At 39.0% G+C, this 22402-nt stretch overlaps 1 protein-coding gene across 2 annotated transcripts in view; it reads right to left on the bottom strand.

The window, feature by feature from the left end:
- The window catches only part of agbl4 (AGBL carboxypeptidase 4), a 336250-nt gene that overhangs the window by 211094 nt on the left and 102754 nt on the right, over positions 1-22402 (bottom strand). The gene's annotated exons all lie outside the window — the stretch shown is intronic.

Raw genomic sequence — 22402 nt, 5'->3', positions numbered from 1 at the left:
CGCCGTGGCGTGTCAAAGCCTTCCGCTGACCCCATCGCTGCATCGATGGCCGATTGGAACAGGTGTTTTTGTGGTGACTCCACTCGCACGTACACACACGTAGCACTGAACGTAGGGTTTGATGACCAGGGATAGACAACTTAAATGATGGAAGGGGCCACGCACTTTTCGACCAGAAAAAAAAAAGCCATTTTAAATTTGGAAAAATATGTGCCGGGCCAAGGAAAACAAAAATCCATGTATAATTGACGGCCTAGGAAATGCAATGGCAAAACTGGGCAAAAATATACATAAATATATACTGTATACTTTTTGTGTAAATTATTTATGGAAAAAAAAACAATTATAAAAAAAAAACCGTGATAAAAAAAAATTATTAAAAAAAGTGATTTAAATGAAAAATAAATAAATAAATAATAAAAAAATATGCATTTTTTCTGCATTCAAATAAGCCATTTTAAATTTGGAAAAATATGTGCCGGGCCAAGGAAAACGAAAATCCATGTATAATTAATGGCCTAGGAAATGCAATGGCAAAACTGGGCAAAAATATACATAAATATATACTGTATACTTTTTGTGTAAATTATTTATGGAAAAAAAACAATTATAAAAAAAAAACTGTGATAAAAAATAATAAATTAAAAAAAGTGATTTAAATGAAAAATAAATAAATAAATAATAAAAAAAAAAAAATGCATTTTTTCTGCATTCAAATAAGCCATTTTAAATTTGGAAAAATATGTGCCGGGCCAAGGAAAACGAAAATCCATGTATAATTGACGGCCTAGGAAATGCAAAAATATACATAAATATATACTGTATACTTTTTGTGTAAATTATTTATGGAAAAAAAACAATTATAAAAAAAAAAAACTGTGATTAAACTTTAAAAAAAGAAAAAAAAAAGTGATTTCAATGAAAAATAAAAAAATAAATAATAAAAAAAATATGCATTTTTCTGCATTCCCCCCCCTACAAATTAATTGGAGACCACTGAGTGTTGGCACAGCCCACATGCACATAATGGACCTCCACTTGCCCATCCCTAGTCTACACTATCAGAAGCAGTAATGTACATTTACTGCTTAAATTCTAATATTTATGATTATTTTTTTTTTTATTTTTTACCAATGAGATCTCAAATTTGCCCCGCAAGAGTATCAGCCTTTGTTCGTCCTCTCATTGGTTGGCCAGACCAAATTTTTTACAGCCAAGTTTAATAAGAAAAACTCATCTTTAGTGATCTACATTTACATTTCTATTTGTTTAATTTTTATACCCACGATAGCTAATGGAGGATGACAAGAAATGGACTTGGTTTTAAAAAAACATTTTCACGATGGATTATTCCACGAAAGACAGACACTACGAGGTATCATGTCAATAAATGCAACGCGATAGCGGTGGTATTACGAGGTGGAGTACCACCTGACGTGGCTGATAACAAATGCATGATCCATCAAGAAATAATACTTACATAATTAATCAGGGAAAAACTGATTAAGATTACGAATCTCTTTTTTAAGAGTGCTGGCCGACATATGGCAGTTACACAGTTAAACATGAATCAAAGAATTTCAGTTTTGCACTTTTCTGTCAGAATTCAACCCTAATTATATGACAGCAAAGTCTTAAAAGCTCCCAAGGAGAATTCAAGCCTTTTTACAAATCATTCCAGGAAAAGGGAGAAGCAAACTTAAATCCCCCCCCCAAGTTCAGTTCTAAACGTCATATCATAACTGTCTAACAATTTCACATTTAGTTCTACATTTCTTTTTAACAAGGTAAACACTTTGTTCTGAGGCAGGAACATATTGTCACTTATTATCAACTGCCTTATTATTTGTTTTGTTTGTTCCATTTCTTTTTACATTAAGCATGTTAAAATATGATTTTTGCCTGCACGGATAATAGAGGTTTTATGAGCACAGCGCTCTATTTCAGGATAGAATTGCATTTGGATGCAATGACCTTTTGATAGGCATTGATCGGCACTACAAGCACATGCTAAAATATCGAGGGAGAGGATGAGGGAGAGGGTTAATGTTTCAGGCCAAAATGAGTTCACAGATTTGATCTCTATTACTCGCATCACATTACATAGGCAGCCGGCTGAGAGAAAAGCAGCACAAAGAAATTCTGCACATGATCTCATGGTACAATGAAAGATAAAAGTTGGCCCAATTTGAAGCAATAAACCCACACTTTGATTTATTTACTTTCTCATGTTTTTTGTTGTCCACCTTTCATAAATGTAAAATTGTTCTTGTTTCCTCTTTCACAATTTCAATTTCAGAATTTCAACTTTTAGTCATCATTTTCACAAAAAATAACTTTCACAAAGGAATTCAATCCACGCTAAGGTAAAAGTGGTGATAATGGGCTTACCGGTAGTCACTTTGCCCAATTCTCAGCTGTCTGGAAAAATATTTCGGCGAAACTGATTGATTGTTTGAGAAAACAAAACACACACAAAAAAGCAGTATTTTTGCTAAGGTGGTTCCCCAGAGTGGCATTTTCATCCATTCAAGCGAGGCAGCTCAGCTGTGGCTAAGCTTCTGTAGCGTCTGGTGGCAGTGGGCAAGGTCACAAGGTGGTGATAACAGCATGACAGGGACAACACTGAGGGACGACCCAAAGCCCTGAAGGAGAGGGAAGAGGTCATCGTCTTGCATGTGTGTGTATGTGTGTGTGTGTGGGGGGGGGGGTGTAAGGTGCATGTCAGGTAGCAAGGTGGACAGGCACAAACCCACTGGGAGCTCACGGATGACCTTGAATGGAACTTGCTCTACATAACCTGACAGACAGTTCACTGAGTTCCGTGCTGACGATGTCACAAAGTAAAAGTCATTCGCTCGCATTGGCCTGTAAGCAGTGCAGCCTCTGAGATAGTCGAACAGAATCCTGCATTGTGGAATTCTCCACTGCCATCCATACAAGTGAAAAATGACTGAGTGTCCGGCAGATGGCTCTTTTCACACTGATTAAACAGAACTGATGTTACAGTTGAAATTTCAACCCAAAACGATGATTTCAAGGAATGTTTACAAATTACTGACTGCCATGCAAGTAGTAACAATAAAACTACTTATTATCTCAAACAGGGGTATCAAATTTGTCTTTGTCGCGGGCTACATTCTAATTGTGTTTGACCTTGTAAGGCGTTATGACTGTGAAATCATTAGAGATAGACCAAATGTTTAGTTTTTTGCTCAGTGCCAATACCGATACCGATTATTTGTGAACAAGGAGGCCGATAACCGATAGTTGGAGCCGCTATTCCTTTTCAGTAAATGAGGGGCGAGGAACATTTACTTAACAACACAACACTTAACTTTGTGGAAATATAAACAAAAGATATATGCCCCATTTTATTTTTTTTGTAAATGCATAGGAAGGATGATCAGCGTTTTGCTAATAATTTTTAGGGGTAAAAAAATAATGCATTCCAATAGCCGTCAATTATATGCGCAATGTCTAGTGCTGTCAAGCGGTTACAGTAATCACATCATTTTCTGTAATTAATTTTACTATACTTTTCTTGGTCAGGAACTTTTTTTTATGTGTGTAAAGCACTTTGAGTTGTTACTTTACATGATAAAGTGCTATAAAAATAAAGTTGACTCGACTATCAGATACTCAAGGCATTATGAACAGGCATGTTGTCGTGGTGATTTTGCCTCAAACACTGAAGGATCTTTTTTGTAGCAAAAAAAAAAAAAACTACAAAAATAAGTTTGGGTTTGAAATTTGAAACTGTAACTAGTCCTGGAACTTTTCAGACACACGTTGAGGAGAGCGATGACGACGAGACGTTGATTTGGAAAACTCTCCTAAATAAAAAAAATAAAAAATAAAAAAAACAAAGGGACACACAGTATAAAGTGTAAATAAAGAGACAACAAAAATACAATAAATTCTAAATTAGTATTGGTGTGTGATGCCCTGTGGCCAAAAAGAGTGAGATTCGTAGTTATCGATCATGGAGGCAAGCAGCCTTTTAAATGTCAGCTTTTAATTTTCTTTGGCCTCCCCCAATGAAATAAAGATTTATTCAAAGCAGAGCTGTTGCAGACGATATCAGACAATCTTTTGAAAAGCTTTTGTGTGGTTTAGGCATTCATGGCTTTGTGTGCGTGCGTGTGCTCAAGAAGAGGAGGGAACGTTTGTGCATTGGGTATCCACCTTATTCCTGAGGGCTCTGATGGAGAAACAATTTTGGCCACAACTTCCTAGAAGACACTAGAAGTAGCAGAAAGCCATTTGTTACAACACATTTCGTTTGCTGGAGTGGTTTATTTGACTTTTTTTGTTTTGTTTCCTGTTCTAAATGATCATAAGTCCCCGCTTGCATTTAAACATGTGTTGCAGAGCTTTTGAGATTGCTCTTTGCCTCACTGTCTGAAATGATAAAAAAAAAAAAAAGTACTGTAGCTAAACAAGCAGCTGTATGTCATCCTCGATATCGTCGTCATCATGTTAGGAGATTGAATCTGCATTTCTGTCAAAAAAGGCCAGTTTCCATTTGTGCAGTTCCAGCACCTTCTGGTGGTTGGTTTATTAGTGCAGTTTAATTTTGATTATGTGTGTTTTGGCCACCTACATAGGAAATGTAAAACACAATACTGTGTTTTGTTTTGTTTTTCCAAAATGAGCTTCTTATTTTTTTATACAATATCTTGAGTGTTTATACAGTATTGTGAGCTTTTATATATATATATATATAATGCCAACCTCACCATGATATTATGATAATTGCCCTGTTGTGTGGTTTGAATATTGTTACATCCATAGTAGGAAGCAAGATTGATTGCTGCAACAACAAGCGTTCCCACATTTTTTATTTTATTTTATCTTATTAGTTTTTTTTTTATAATTTTTTTTTCTTCTTCTTTTTCTTCTTTCTTTTGATAGAGCTCAGTATTGTTCATTCAGTAATTTTACCGATTCGACATGTCATCATCATTGGTCTCTCTTTTTTTATTTTTTATTTTATTTTGTATGTGCGAGTGTATGTGTGCGTGCGTGTGAGTGTGTACTCATTAGTTCACCTAAAACCTGTTAAAAATCCCACACCGTTCACCTAAACCGAATACTTCAGAATCCAACTAGAGTCGTGAGGTTGTCAAGAGACCCGAGGAAGGATCAAAGAAAAGAAAGGAACGTGAAATCCAGCACCGACCAGACATTACCTACTACCCACATTTTTTATGTCTGTAGCTGTCATATAACGTGGACTCGCTAAAAAAAAAAAAGACGGTTCCAGTTCACACTGGAAGTCATACTCATAATTCATACAAAGGCTTATGAGGCCGAGAAAATAAGGTGGACACCACAGTTGAACGGCAATCGCCAGCCTCCACAGTGAGGCAATGTACAACGGCAACTTCCTTAATTAGGGCGTCTCTTACACTGAGCGACAGCAATTGTCGATATCTTCAAGACATGGATGGAGGTCTCACACGCACACGCGCGCACACACACGGCATGACATGTTGATGAATGCACACAAAATAACGAGAGGTACACAAACACTGCCCCTGCAAACTTTTGTTTATGGACGCATATTTCTCAACTCACACAATCAGCAAGCTGTGAAAGCCGAGTGATAAACATTAGCTCACCTCGACAAAAGTGTTTTTTTTTATTTATTTTTTTATCGCCTTCATTTAATCACAAAGCCAAATACTGCACAGCCAACAGAAACATGGTAGCGCTATAACAAGATCACAGATTAATGCTGTGATTTCATAATGAGTGTGCGTGCACAGAACATTGTGGTCAGCAGGCTACGTATTGACAGATATTTGGAGACTCGTCTCTTTTACACAACATGTGCTTGGACAGTTCCCAGGCAATAAGAAGTCTTGCTGGTCCAAAACAGTGGCTTTTATTTGCGCGCTGCCGCCAACATTCAGAGCCACTAACAATACATATTAGCATGTAATTGCACAGTGTGGTAAAACATAAAAAAAATGACAAGTGCAAGAAGAAACCGCAGACAAAAAGACCATTCAGGTCCAAGTTTTGTAACATTCCGAGAGATTTCCTTAACAAAACACACTGTGGCCGCCGCAGTGCAGTGTTAATGCGATTTATGTGCATATTGCATAGAACCAAACGAGCGCCTACATGCTTTTTGCGGAGCACATCAAATAAAACGTGATTGGATTTTTTGTGGCCTGGATGTATTTTTAGAGCCTCTGTGAAACAACATTATCAATACTATATGTATTGGTAATAAACATGATACTGTACAATCACATTGTCTGATAGAATTATTTTCAAGCAGTAAATTTAAAGCATGTAAAAAAAAAAAATGTGCCCACCAATGAGCTGAGTTGCATTTTAAGGGAGACATAAGATGCCATTTCGTCATATTTCAATGGTTCTCATGTAGCTTAGTAAAATGTCAGAGACATGCTTGAGTCCAAATACCACAAGGATCAAGAATTACCGCACTGAGCAGCTAGTTTTGGAATTCTCGTCTCATGCAAATGAACCCACACTCACCCCGCCCCTTTCTAGTTGAGGGTGTGCCAACATGTGTATGGCTTGATTGGCCACGGAAACTCCTGAGCAAGAATACATTCTGGATGAAGGTAATTGTTTGGCCCATTTTTTTTTTTAATTTATATTTTATACTCTAATTCAGCTGATTCCAATCAACAGGATCGTTATCAGGCTATATCAGCTGTATTGGAGAAGGGAAACATCCAAAACCTGCAGGACTCCGGCCCTCGAGTGTGCCCACCCCTGCTCTAATTGGTACACAGTAAATTTGACTCTATTTGGAGTGGGACAAAATAGACTCAATTTTAGAGTAGGCTAATATTTACACTTGGAAGAGAGTAAAATAAAGAACTGAAAAAAAATAAAAATAAAATAAAAGTCACTCAAGGGTTGGGAACAAAGTCACGACCTTCAGCTTGGGAGACTGTCACACTACCATCTGAGCTATGCTGCTTAGCTCCTAAAGGACACCAAAAATATATTTTTTTCTCTTGGAGTTAAGTAGATTCTAGCTGACCCGAGTTATATACAAACACACAGCAGGAGCTGCGTGGCTCAGCGAGTAGTTCGGCTGTCTCCCAAGCTGAAGGTCGGGAGTTCATTCCTCAACCTTTGAGCGAGTTATTTATCTATTCAAATCTTTATTTTACTGTCTTCTAAATGTAAATGATTGCTCTAAAACTCTATTTGGTCCCACGCTTTCAAATGTAGCTTGTAGCAAACATGAGTACAGACGCTCCCCTACTTACGAACATTCGAGTTACAAACAACGGTACATACGAACATTTCTGCGCGTACAGTATGTCGAAAAATATGCGGAAAGAGATGCTGTAAGTTCGATTTTGTATTGCGCGTAGTGCTTCTTTCCGCCGCTAATACCGACGCTTGGCGCTGTGAGAGCTCATTGGAGGCTCAGCAACGCGTCGAGGAGGAGGAGGAAGAAACGCCGGTCCCCATAAAGGAGGAAATAACTTTTGAAGCCGATTCCAGCGACGACGAAGAATCTCTCATGATATAAAATCCTCCTCTTCCTCCTCCTCCATCATCTCCTTAAGCATCGAGTACATCTTCCAAAAGTAAGTTAAACTTCATTTTATTTATCTTATTATGTACATGTACATACTGTGTATGTCTCTCTCTCTCTCCCTCTAACATACGTAGTACAGTACAGTACTGTATGTATTCTCTCCATTTTATTAAAAGTTTTTTTCAGTACAAACCAATGCAGCTTACTTGTACAAGCCTTAAACATACTTATATAAACCTTCAATATACTTCTATAGGCATTAAACATAAATTATAATACAAAATATAGCACTGAAGCAACTTACGAACAAATTCACCTTACGAACGATCGTCCGGAACGTAACTCGTTCGTAAGGTGGGGAGCGTCTGTAATGTCACGCACACTGTGATCGCAAGATTACAATTTCAGTGTCCCAAACATCAACATCTCTGAGTCCGGCGGCCTCATACTGGTCGTATAGAAACATCAATCTCGATCTTGGAATGAATTGTGTTTGTGCTGCCTAAGAAAAGCAGAGTATGTTATGCTTCTGCTCCAGCGAAAGGCATTCAGTCAGTAAGGGAGGAACTATTCAACCCTTCACATGTCCTCCTCTGTTTTAAACGTGCAACAGTTAACATGCTCGTTCTTAGAGGAACATCTCTTTCTAGGTATCTATTTCTTGCCTCTTTCTGTTTTCGGGCCATCGCCGCGCCTTCATGGATCGAGCTAGGCGTGTGCTGCTCTGTGCTGTCAGGCCCTTCTACAGCACAGGGGTTGTCAGGAGTGATGGATGACTATCAACCTTCTGCTGTCTTCTACTATGCTCCTGGGAGATTTACAGGCTCGCGGACTACCGGGCATGAAAACCAATCTCTCTTCTCTCATTCTCCCTCTCTTTTCCCGTCTACGCTTCGCTCCTTCCTGTTTCCAATTTCAACATCTCAAATAATGCTTCCGTAATGGAATGATGTGTGCAAAACAAAAGTGATATTTGTTTGTGGACAGAGGGGGAAGATTGCTCCTCTTAAAGGTTATTGTGGTTGTGTTCGAGGGAAACGGCGTTGTCAGAGTGATGGGCGCCATCTTTGACAGCCTATCTAGCGCGTACGTATCTTCATTTTCAGATGCGCCATTCAGGCTGCAACACATGAGCATCCGAGTATATACCCAGATGGTAATTTCAACATTCAGGAAATATGCCGTGAAAAGTCCAAACATTTGTTTTTGTACTCCTAGTCATTTTAAGAAATACTCTGAATGTTGTTTGAATGTTCCATTAAGACATCTGCCGATGCTTGTTGCCTTTATTTAGAAACTTCACACATGGGAGGAATTGGAAATATTCAGTTGGAAAAGTGAGACATGAAAAATAATTGGACATATGCACATATCTTTAATAGTTTAACAGTCCAGAGTCTCCTTGTCCTATTTTGCACTTCATAATATGTTATCTTTAATGGGAGACAGGTCTGGACTGCTGGCAGGCAGGTTTAGCACTAACATTCTTTTATTATGGCAAAATAAGGAGAATGTGGCTAGTCACAGTTATCTCTCTCACTCTCACTCTCTCTCTCTCTATATATATATAGAGAGAGAAAGACTCTTGAAATAAATATTCAGGTATATTTGCACATGAGACCAGACCAAGATTGTTCAACTAAACCTTTTTTTTTTTCTTTTACCTTTGAAGAAAGACTCAGACAGACTAAGTCATTACAGCAAGTCATTACGGAACATCAAGTCTCCAAAATTCATAACCATTGCCTATAATTGCAACCTTTCAACAGCTGTCTTGTGAGGAAGCCTGTATTTGCATTCATTTGCAAACCCAGTGAAGGAACCATGCTGACTGGTGAAATAAATATCAACTTTAATAGGCCTGACAGTACATCACGACTAAAAAAAAGTTAGACGTAAATGACATGTAAATGTTATTTAGATTGCTATATAATATCTTGCAAAGTGTCTCATCTTATCAAATACTTGAATTGAGACAAAATGAGAAGGAAAGACCTCCCACACGGTCTATGGGCTCTATTAACTCTTTGACTGCCAAAAACGTTAAACAACGTTTAGTAAAATCCTATGGAGGACTGCCAAAGACGTTAAAATACGTTTTTTTTTTCAAAACACAGGTGAAATTAACCATTTTTTATTGTTGATTACTGAAAAACGGAATAAGGTAGAAACAAACTTTTTTTTCTGATGAAAGATGACAGTCCAATCTTTCATTTGGTAGTATGTGTGTTTCTATAGTCCAAACACATAATTTTCTGTGGACCTTGAAAGATCAGTCAAAAATGCTTAAATCGGCTGGCACCCATGGCATCCCTTTTCTGAAAACGTCTGGCAGTCAAAGAGTTAAAAGATCTACTGTGTTTGTGTATCTTAATATGAAAGTTGGATACTATCTGTGTGATATTTTAGAAAAGAGCACCAAACTTGTCTCACAGTGTTTTTTTGTTTTGTTTGTTATTTTCTTGAACAATTTGCATTAATTATAAAAAAAAAAAAAAAAACTCGGTTGGGTGTCATAGCACTGCTGGGAGCCACAAGGAGAAGAATGAGTCATTTTGAAATGTATAATGGATTTGTGTCTGCGGGGAGAGTCGAGGATCTAAGTGTATGCAAGTGTATGTCTGTGCCAAATAAAGGGCACGCAGACAAATAGCCCCTCGCTGGTCATTCCTCTCACCCAGTCAAGAGCACACCTTCAAATGAGACCCGTCTCTCGTCGTCAGTCATTTTGCGGGCAGCTGTGAATATGCAGATGCGAGAGCAGGACAGTGCCGGGGGAGAGGAGAGCAATAAAATCATAAATAAACAGGAGCTTTGGGGGGTTTCCCGCCACCGTAACTGCTGCCATTTGACCTCGGGCGCTGTGCTGAGGGCATGGATGATAGATCTGCCCTTCTCCATCTTACAGCTGTTCACACATCAACAGCAGAAGCTCCAATTAAAGCGCTGAAGTGGCGGCATCTTTATCGTTACGGACACTCTGGAGGCCCGCGTGTCACTTCGGGCCTAGATGAGCTGATGAAGGAGACTTGGGTGGTTAGTGAGAGGCCAATATCACGGGCGGTCGAGATCACCCCCCCCCCCCACCTCTTTTCTGCACGCTTGTCACAAGCCATCACAATGGCGCACACTGATATGGCACACTTGGAATAATTTTGAAAAGAGAGAATAAAACCAAGGTCGAAAGAGGATAAACAGTGCATGTGTGTTCTTCTGTTATACCGAGTTTAGGACTAAGAAAGGATGAAAGGTTGAAGGACACGCATGACAGATGTGCTGAATCAGCAGAAAGTATTGTCATGGGTCAATGTTGAGAATATAAAGGCCGGTCTATGGGAGTCCTGACCTCAGAGCCTTGCTGTATAAGCAAAGGGTGCTGTGGAAGTACATGTAGTGTGAATGTTGTGAATGGCAAATAGCCCTGAAAAAGAGCAAAACATTTTTTTCCCCACAGCCTCCATAACTTCGCAGCTTTCTCAAATTTCATATTATTTTCAAGATCCCAATTAGCTGATAGTGTTTACAAGTCTAAAGGCATCAGTAGTCATTTTTTTTTAAATTCAGCTTGCAACCAGAATTAATGCTGCAACCTTTTCGCTCATGTTCTGAGAAATTCACAGCGGAGCCTCTAATAACCAAAGTTGGTAGGAACCAGCTACATTTAAGCCCGAAAGCACTTGTCAGTAGTTTTAATGCGACATACATTTTAATTTCTCTTAGGTATTTTTTTGTGTTTTTGCTTTTGTCTTATTTACTTACTATTGTTTCACAATCCAAACCATTTTTTTTCTGAGTTAGGTCTGACAGCTGTTTTTAATCTTCGGGGACGGTATCCAAAATTGAACTCGCGTCAAATCTTTGAACTATAGATCCCCGTTTTTCTTAACAAATATGAAAAATATTGTACTTGACTGATATGTGTTTGTTCTATAAAAATAATCAAATATTGTCATAATTGCGAATATAATTAGCTCTTCTTACTACGGTCTTACTACAGCTAATCGGTGGAATTTTGCTTATCTGTGGAAAAACAACCTGACAACCTAGAAGAAAACTGACTGCAATTCTGGAATCAGAATGTCAATTTTTGTTTTAATCAGAGTAAAAGTCTAACTCAACAAATTGTTCCCTATTGTATGTATTTGTTCATTTTGGTACATCAGATATACTTCTGTCATATGAATAATTCATCAATCTAACGTAAACATCAACATTAATCAGTCAATGAAACCAGGCAGTCACATGACTGCAATAAAGTCTTCATTGCCCTGCCCACACATAAGTGAAGTTTTCAAAGTGCTCATTACATGAAGCACAATGACGTGCAACTCGCGGTTTGTCATGGTCTGCTGTTTCATAAGTATAAGCAAAAAAAATGAATTCAATAGCATTTCTTGTGGTTCAATTTGTCTTAGTGTCATTTGTTATTTAACTTATTTTATGAAGATGTAATTGATTGCTGTTATAGATTAGTTTAAGACTGTACATTTTAGATTTAACTAGTGATCTGTCACTAGAGTTAACGGACCCTGAACAGAAAAAGTGGTACATAAAATAGATGGCTGTAAAAAGTAGCCTCCAATACCAATTTTATTTCAAGAGTCTTTCTTGGATCTCAGCTACAAACAGCTCTGTTTACTTTGTTTGCAAAACACAGACAACACAGTCTCATCTACCGCTTCACTACACCCCACAGCCCAAGCACAAGAAGATAAGGAGAAGAGAAACAACGGGATAATGGCTTGGAGTCACAGGAGAAACAATGGCTTTAGCTTTCTAATGGCTCAGAAGAACACAACTGTTTTTACGAGGAAATGCACCCTCACTGCTATGAATGGGGGGAGGGGGAAGAGAAAATAGAAGAAAACACAAGGCTAAACATGTCCAGGCAATATGCACAAAAACATAATGCATTTTAAAAAAGGGACTAAGGTTGGAGCATCAGGCGTAGCAAAAAGTGATAGTTTTCCCTCAGTTGACTGATTACAGTCTGATAAGCATGGAAAACACCTCAACACATCATCGATTGGCAGCATAACAGATCAATACACAACCGGCAGCACACATCCCAGATGGACTACCAAAAGATCTTTACATAAAGCAAAAAATTTGGTAAGAACAAAAAAACTACAAATTTGTGTCACCTAGTTAGCAGGTGACTATTGATTTAATTAGCATAAATAAGGCTCATTGTATTGAGCCTGCTTAGACTCACAGTTCTCAGCCAATATTGTCCATTGACACCATCTGCTGTGTGTAGGTGCACATCAACATAGCCAGTGGGCTAAACTGAAGGTTTGATTTTGCAAATTGAAGATGTGGGCTAAATTAACAACCTCACGCATTATGCTCAAACGCCACGGTATGCTTTCAAAAAGTTATTTTTTATTTTCAGCATACCACAAACATTTAAATCAATCGGTCAATAGTAGACCCAGTCGTAAACAATCAATGCGTAGAAAATTAAGAGTAATGCACCTGAAGAGGAATACATTTATTTGTCCTCTTTGCGTGTTCCAAACATTTGAAGACAGATTTAATGTAAGAAAAAACACCTTTGCAAGATGATTTATTAAAAAAAACAGAGATCTCTGGACATCGTGACAGACTCCGAACATCACGTAACAGGTGGAATTTCAGAGTGCCGAATGTGTCTCTTCAGCGTGTAAAATGGCTTCTTATAGTTAAACAGACCGCCTCTCTTTCATTTGTAGACAAAACATACTCTCTGGGTACTTTTCCGTGAGCAATGGCGCAAACAGAGTCAGGGTCAGGGGTGTGTGTTCGAGACCGATTCTGTTCTCAAGGACCAAATGTGTGTTTTCGCACAGAACACTGAGAAAGAATTTTTTAGACCAAACAATATGTTCCAGCTTAAGGTCAAATTATACTGAGTTCAACACTACCTCACATCTACAAAACATTTTGACAAGGTTAATATAAATAATATAAATGTTAATAATGTATAACAATGGTTAATATATGAAATAAAGAATTTAAATGTTAATAATATCTAACACACCTCACTCGACAGGCATATTCTATTGCGCATTTGGGTGAAAAAGTAGACTAGATTTTAGACTCGCTAAAACCCGGTCTAAATGGTGACGCAGGTGTTATAGCACGATTGTGGTGGATTTGATCGCGGCACAGGCGGATTGCTCCGCGGATGGGTGTGCTACATTCCATCCGTAAATATTAGAGCAGTGTAAGACAATCCCTCTGAATCATTGTAGAAATCAACTCATTGAACGAATTAGTATCATTGGCATGTTAAAACATTTTTACATTTTCACATGGACGCACAATCGAGGTTGCAAGACCCATGTCACATTCATTATCAGCAATCGTAAATCTTCTTGGAGTTTGTTTAACTCTAAATGCACTTTGTGCTTATCAATCTCCTGCGTGAACTCCAGTGAGTGCTTCCGACATGTACAATTTAAATTGGTTAATGAGGGGGACCGCTTCAATTGGCCAGGAGTCAGCTGCATTCCCTCCCACAACGTCACATACTGGTGCAAACTACTCTTCCTATCTGCGCTAGTCTAGCAAAAGAAAGAAAACTCCTAGACTTCATTTTTGTGCGAGACTTGCACTGGGCACAAAAATAGTGCCAGTAATGTTGCTGAACATGGACTAACGGCACTAAATCTCAAACATGACCTCACTCTCACAATCTTGTATGTAACCCATTGCAGTCTTTAGCGTTACTTATAAACTCTTTGTTTTCCTTAGGCTATGCTCTTGTTGAGTCAAAATGTATTGATTTGAATCTAGCCTCAGTGATCATCATTTGTTATTTTCTTTGCAGATTTTCATACTGTTTTATCTTTTTTTTTTTATCTCAATTCATTGAGTTTAGGTTTTATTGTTAATTTCTTCCTTTTGAAAAAGAGGGATATCTTTTTCACAAGCATAATTGTTTTCCCGCATGGTTGTTAAAGGGTCAACAAGATACAACTCACTGACTCAAATCAATTGTTGCCAACTAAAACATACTAATAAATGCAGTAATTATAACTTGGAAGTCTGTATTTGCACAGTTGACTCCAAGTGGAGATTTTTTTTTTTCCTGTCCAAGTAGTAGCAGTGACATCGAACCGTGGGCTTGCATAATTGAGCACACCAGCCAAATTTCCTTTTCTAATCAAGACGCATTAAAAGGAGTCAACCGGTTTGTGCTCAGAGTGTTCTGGCCTCTGGCATTGCTGGGACTGCGTGCTGTTGACTCAATGCCATGGAGAGTTGGCTATGGGTCTCGCTCTGCAATACCCCGAAAATTGATGTGGCTCAGGATCACCATGGTTCTGCGCCACACTAATGTCCGCTCCAGGGGATAGTGAAGGGGAGACCACCACAGTTTTCTGTGGTAAAGGTACCTTGGTATTCTGTGTCTCTGTTTCCTTATACCAGAAGATTACTACTCAAATTTAGACACACACAGAACACACTGTTGTTAATGAAAAAAGGTAAGAAGTCTGAGTTGAACCAGGAAAGAGAAGCAGGCGTGTAAAGGTAGATGGTCCAAATTTGGCTCTGAAAAGAATAGTCAATAGAAAGACAGCAACTCTGCCACTGCCTTACCAAAATGTGTTGCAAAACGATTTGTATTTTCCAGGATAGAGACAGGCAAGTGTTTCATGAAAGGCTTTACATGACATTGAGTCAAGCTCAAAAACCCTTGGAATTATCGCCAAATTACCCACTGTAACTCTGAGGTTTGTGCAGGAACGAGAATGGGCCAGAGGCCTTGTCCAAAAGAAATAAAAGGTGGCCTGAAAAGAGCAGCAGGAAAATGGACCTTGGCTTGATTAAATGGTCAGTGAGACGGAAAGCACCAGTGATGTGATCTGTGACCTCGCACTGCAGACAAGAAAAAAAAAACTTTTTAAAGAAATGATTAAATGAAAGCACCTTCAAAAGCAGCCTGAGGGGAACGTCAACGAAGCGGATGGACTGGCGGGAGGGTGCCGTGTCCCCACTTAGCACAAACACTGCAAAAGGGAGACTTCGGATTGAGAGGGTGGTGATTGTGGACTCTGAATGCACTTTCTGACCATTTGCTCTTAGAAAAGAGCAGTAAGAGTGAGACATACTGAGAGAATGATCCAGTGCCAACAGTGATCAGAGAGGCTGAGAACTGGGTCAGCTTGTAGCCCAGTGCAGGATAGAACACCTGAGAAGCAGCAGTATGGTGGGCATCAGAGATAAGGTTAAATCGTGTTGTTCTTGTCAAAAAAAAAAAAACATCAGGATAAGAGTTTCAGGTGTGTTACTATCTGATTCCCTCTACTTCAATTAAAGCCTCTGTTCTCGCTAAAACAGTCATAACATGTCTTGTTTGTGTGGTGTTCTCCAGGTGATTAGGAATGTGGAGAAAATATGGAACTAAAAATGCCTCAGGTCTCCCCAAAGTACTTGCTATCACCATTCGGCCATCTGTTTTCTCCACTCTATCCTGTTCAGGGTCATGGGTGAGCTGGAGGCTATCCCAGCTGATTTTCGGTCTACAGGCAGTCACCGGGTCTATCACTAGGCACATACAGAGCAACAAACATTAACTCATTCACTACCACACATTTTTAAAGCAAAGTGGGTCATATCGTCAACGGTTGTAGAACATTTTGACTTTCAAGGCCCACAGAATAAGTTCTATGACAACATCAAAATCAGAATAATCTTTACTTGCCAACTATGTAAAGTCAGACAAGGAATTTGTGTTCACAGTCGCAACCCATCCAAGAAACATTAACGACAACAAAGGGAGACAGAATGGGAAGCCTGGTGGTTCGCTAATTAGCGCCCTGCATTTCTAAGAGGGGAAAAAGGAAAACATAAGGAAGGCGTTTATAACTATAAACGATGGTTTCTGACCAAAAAGCAAGGAAAATGAGCTTTTTGTGAAATCATGTCAAGCAGAACAGTGACTTTGAAGCAAACATGAAAGGGCTTTTAACGGCAAAATAATAATCCATTCACAGAAATACAACTAAGAAACACGCAATACGCAACTCTAGCTAACCTCATTCACTCCAAGAATTGTATCATCTTTTCTCCTGATCACGACAAGCACGTTCTACTACCAACCGTGACACATATTCTGTTCAACGTGACAAGTCAAGATTCTTCCACTCACAAGACATGCTTACCTCAAATAAAAAAACGACGCAAGGCCGATAAGTTAGTCATTACAGTGGTCGACAAACCTGGAGCCTTTCTCGCCTATATCGTTGAAAAACACTTTCCTTTCTTTTCTTTGGTCCTTCCTCGGGTCTCCTGACAGCCTCACGACTCTGGCTAGAAGAGCAATGATGATGACATGTCAAATCGGTAAAAATTACCGAATGAACAATACTGAGCTCTCCAGAAAAAAAAAATAAATAAAAAAGGAAAAACACATTTAAATATATTTGTTGGTAGCAGTAAATGGTTGGATTCCACTTGACGAATATAAACGTCCACGGCAGCGAATGACATGCACATTCCCACCCATGCACAAGTTAGTCTTGAATGAATCTACAAAGCATGATTTTGGAATGTGGGAGGGTTGAAAAAAGACAAAAGCACAGAAAGAACATGGAAACGCCACACACAAAGGGCCAAGACACAAGCCATAATCCTCAACTCTGAGGCAGACATTTTGTGTCAGCTTTGGTCAAATGTTCTTGTTGGGTGTCTGGGGGGAAAAGGAATGGCCACCATTTTAAAGACAAGTAAATTGTCTGGTTGCATCACTCAGCCTGCAAGTGGACACTTGTGCAAAGTGTAATCATTAAAGATATTCACAGCTCCGAGGCAAAGACAGAGGGCTCGACCCACTGACAAAAGGCAGAGAAAAACACTTGCCTGTGAAACATATCATGCCAAGCTATAACATCGTGCTTAAAACTTTGAAAGACAAACAATCTCAAGACTAATAACACCATAACACTTACACACAACAACAAAAACAAAGCAATATGTCAGTGTTTTGTCTGTGAAGGATTACCCCAAAGGCGTGATGGACACAATAATCTATTCTCACGTTGTGTTCAAAGCGGGCGGCATCGGAGTGGACTTTGGGTTAGGGATACAGACAGTTGTCTAAATTCCAACCACAGAAATGATAAGTAGACAAAATGAAACAAAGTGAAGTGTGTCTCTCTCCCTCGCTAAGTGAGTTCCTCGTTGCGGCGTTGTGTACCTCAAGAGGATATTTGTGCTGCTTTATTGCAAATTAGGCTTCCTCTTTTGAACTTGTATTCACAGGAAAGTATTGAAGTATTCACTAGAGGGATGATGATTATATGGAAAATGAGACAAATAGCAAGACTCTTTACTGTTTATTGTATTTGTCTATCCGAGGCCTGGTATACACGAGAGGGTTGTGCATTTTAAAACTTAGTTGGAGGAGTTTGCAACATCCCCTCATGGCTATTTTTATTAGAGCGACAAGATAGGTAATTTTGTTTCTGAGCTCTTGATCTTACCTGGGTTATGTTTTTGTGGCTGTTATTTGCAACAATTTGGATTTGATAATAAAGGGCATTAACATTGAAATAATAGTCACCTGAGGTAAACGATAAGGAGTTGGCATTTTATTTATATCCATTTAATTTCCATTTGATTCAGCTTGTCCCGTTTGGCATTTGGCAATCACCATAAAACTAATAACAAAAAAATCAAAGATAAAAGCCATCCATTTATTTCAATGGCACTTGTCCGCATTAGGATTGTGGGTGAGGAAACTTTCCTTTCTTTTCTTTGGTCCTTCCTCGGGTCTCCTGACGGCCTCACGACTCTGGCTGGAAGTGTTCGGTTTAGGTGAACAGTATGGGATTTTTTAATAGGTTTTAGGTGAACTAATGAATACACACACACACACTCGCACGCACTCACCCACATACAAAACAAAACAAAAACAAAAAAAGACAGCAATGATGATGACATGTCAAATCGGTAAAATTACCGAATGAACAATACTGAGCTCTCCAGAAAAAGAAAAAAACGCAGCGCCAACCAGTCAACTAATTAACCGCTTACTGGCTATTAGAAATAATGCTGGTTATTCATATACATTATGATGATAGCTGGATCCTCATGGAGGGGCTAGAGAGTTTGGAATAATCGTTATGGAATATGATCTTGGCTGTGGATATCGTGGGAGTAGGAGCAAGGTGACTTTCACGCAACAGGGGTGGGCTGACACAAGCAGTCCTCAATTTAGGAAGCCGCAGAAATCTGAGGCCAACGCCACGCTTGTACAACTGCTTTCTCAGAACTTTGGCTCGTTCCTCCTCCTGCCTCTTGGGTCTTTCTCAGGCCTGTTCCGGGGCAGCTAGCAGCCAGATATCACTATCTCCCTGATTCAGGATGGAGTAAGCTGCCTGCCTGCTGCTGCTTTACTGAATGGGATATGCACAATATGAGACTTAAGTTATTATTTGCGAGTTAACAGGCGTATTTATCCAGCAGGTGGACACCTTGGTATATTTGTCTATGATGGAAATATATTCATGTGATGAAACGTTTCAAGAAATGTTCATAAAATGGTCGGTGCTGGATTTCACTGTTCTTTCTTTTCTTTGGTCCTTCCTCGGGTCTCCCGACGGCCTCACGACTCTGGCTGGAAGTGTTCGGTTTAGGTGAACGGTATGGGATTTTTTTTTAATAGGTTTTAGGTGAACTAATGAATACACACACACTCGCACACACACATTATCACCCACATACAACAAAAAAAAAAAAAAGGAGCGCAATGATGATGACATGTCAAATCGGTAAAATTACCGAATGAATAATACTGAGCTCTCCAGAAAAAAAGAAAAAAGAAAGAAATGTTCATAAAATGAACAGAATAATAGGTTTTCTTGATTTGATTGAACAGAGTCCTTCACTGCCTGAAACTATGACACTATTATCCAAAAGTATCAAAGTGGCCCCGCGGGGATCACAATGCGTATAACAAATTGTGTCCCAGAAAGACAGAGTGAATTATTTTCTGACTTTAACCCTTTAGAATCAGAATAAAAAATAATCTTAATTGGCCCAGTATGTTAAAAAATGGTCATGATCTGAGCCATCAGTTGTTTGTTGTTGTGTTCCAGCCAGTTGACCACAAGGGGCGCCAACGCGACTCACACAGCTGTTTTCATTTATGTAATCAGTTGGCGTATTTAAGAGACAGTCGAAACAGCTACGTCTTGTTGGACGTTTCACTGGCCAGCCACCGAATGCCCAAGCCTAGTCTCGACTGCTTCTCAACCTCGATTTTCGTCTCGCCTTGTACTACGATCTTGCTTTGCCCTTGTACGTTTTTTTAGTATAGTGATTTTTGTAGAGATGGGACAATGAAGCCTTGTGAAGCTTTTGAGGCTTTCGGCGGATTGATTTGGAAAAAGAGTCGAAGTTTCAAAGCCCCATAAGATAGAACGTACCGGTGACATCTGGTGGTCAGCTGGAGTCATAGCAGCTATAATCTTCAAAGTGATTCGCCTGATTGATTTATATTCCAACATAACACCAGTACATTCAGTCTTACATTTGTGTCTGTCTAATGATCATCGGGTACACATGGAAGTGTTGCATAATTTTGACACTGTACCAGCACTATGGTTCAATGTGATGTCCTGTTACTCATTTGATTTTTATAAACATGATTTGGATATGACACAAGTGCGCTGTGAAGCCAGATGACAAGTATTTCAACATCAGTCTTTAGGAGATGTGACTGAGGGTCTTGGAGAAGCGCTTATAGCAACTCGGTGGAAAATACTTGGGTCAAGCCTGTATCTTCTACACACGATTTAAAAATAATGCATAATTGGAAACTTTAAATGCATCATTGTGGGAGTACTTTTGTTGGAAACATACCGAATAACTAACTTTTCCAGGTGAACATAAAGTGAAGCAAATATCTACATGAGGGAATTGTGCACCTGACACCGCGCCAAAAGGTTTGAATCAGTTACGTAATTTCCGGTATCTCATTAGCGCGCATAAAGCCGCATACGTCATCAGCACGTGATCACGGAGGTTTCATCGGGGCTTTTGATACATTGTTTCGAGCAGTCTGTCTCACTCGGCTGACACATGCTCCGGAGTCTCAGTGTCAAACGTCCCATCTCTAGATTTTTGTATTCTGCCTCTTGCGTTTTTGTGTAAGCATTTTAAGTTGATCTCCTTGCCCTTTTGGTGCAAGCCTTTTAGTTAGTTACTTCCGCGTTGTTGCGTGCGCTTTTTGTCACCGTTTTTCTCCTTGCCTTGCAAGCGATTTCTGTTTGGATTGTTTGTGTATGTGTCTTTTGTGTAAATACATATTGTAAACTACTCTGCTGTCTGCGTTTTTTTGGGATCCACACTCAAAACCAGCAAATTTTGCTTCAGTAGTTGGAGTCACTCCCATACTACAACTCACATTTATAATAATTTGAGGACAAAAACACAACAGCGTTAGCTAGCTGGTACGCGAAGCCACGGATGGATTTAAAACTTCACTTAAAGCGAAAAAAAAACCTTTCAGGTTTCTGCCGTTGGCCGGTGTACTGCGACGGATCATTAGTTATTTTAAACTAAAAAGGATAACCTAAGCGCACTGGCCACATACAGTCCAATATTTTTTCAAAGAATGTGATTATCAGACTTGGTAAAGCAGTTAGGACAACATATAGCGTAGATAAAATATATTTTAATACGACATTTTTGGGCAAAACTACAATTAACTCATTTGCTCCCAAAAATTTATACAAAGTTCTATTTTAAGTATTTCCGTGGTTCCAAAAACATATTTATACATTTTTTATGCTTTTTTTTTTAACGCTAGAGCAAACAGAAGGCTTTGATGCAGCCTCTGACCTGAAGAAGTCGCTTAAAGCAATTATTACAAAAAAAGGCCAGTAGGTGGTAGCAGAGTATAAGAGATCAACCATTTTCCCCAATGTTTTCAACAGGTTTGTGAATAATGATGAAACTTGGCTATATTATAATGCTAATTGCTGCAAAACTGAAACAAATATTTTTTTTTTTCCTGATGGAAGAAGAGACTCTAATCTTTCTTTTGGTAGGTTCCATGTTTTTATAGCAATAGAATACAATATTCTGTGGGCCTTGCAAAATCAGCCAGGAGCGAAGGGGGTAGCTTCAGTGAAAATGGCTGATATGTTAATAAACGATTCAAGTTGATTCAGGATTCTCTGTTTAAACGGTAAACAAAGAGCGAACGTGGAATTTGGGTGCAAGCCTAAGCTTTAAATGTATAATCCTCTGTTTACAAAATATCACTAGTAGTGAACAATAAAGGTTAAATCTGATATAAGCAATTGGCAATTATTTTCCAAACAAATACTGACCATGTTGTTTTACTGTATTGTGTTTAGAACTTTGAACAATGGACTAAAGAATTAAGTCACTGTCTAGGATAATTGAGGTTTTTGGAAGATCAATTTTATACCTTTTAAAGGATACATGGACAACCTTTAAAGCTTTCTTCAGTTATAAGAAGCAATTGAGTCAGACCGTTAGACTTGCCTTAAAAAAACAATGAGGAAAAAGAACTGCATTAGTGGACGATATTATAGTACCGCGTTCAAAGGCAGCTTATTTTTGCAGAAAAGAGAAATGGGGGAATAAACAAAGGGCAAGGGGTGAGGAGCACTGCTATCCTCTTGTGGCTCAGACTCTCCGAGGGGTTGACAGGTAAAGAAATAGATCATTGGCCCGTGACAACTCAATATGACCCCCAACGCTACCGTGCAGCATGCTGTCTTTGGGATGAAGTCCCTGATGCAAGTCAGGACGGCGCGGCTACTTAAGTGCACAGCCTCTGTTACCCTCCATACATTTTACCTCTGACACCCGTGCACTGTCCTTGACTGCTGT

This window comes from Vanacampus margaritifer, chromosome 13 (assembly GCF_051991255.1).
Source record: "Vanacampus margaritifer isolate UIUO_Vmar chromosome 13, RoL_Vmar_1.0, whole genome shotgun sequence".
NCBI lineage: Eukaryota > Metazoa > Chordata > Actinopteri > Syngnathiformes > Syngnathidae > Vanacampus > Vanacampus margaritifer.
The sequence above is the reverse complement of the archived record's forward strand: the minus strand, read 5'-3'. Positions and strand labels throughout refer to the sequence as shown.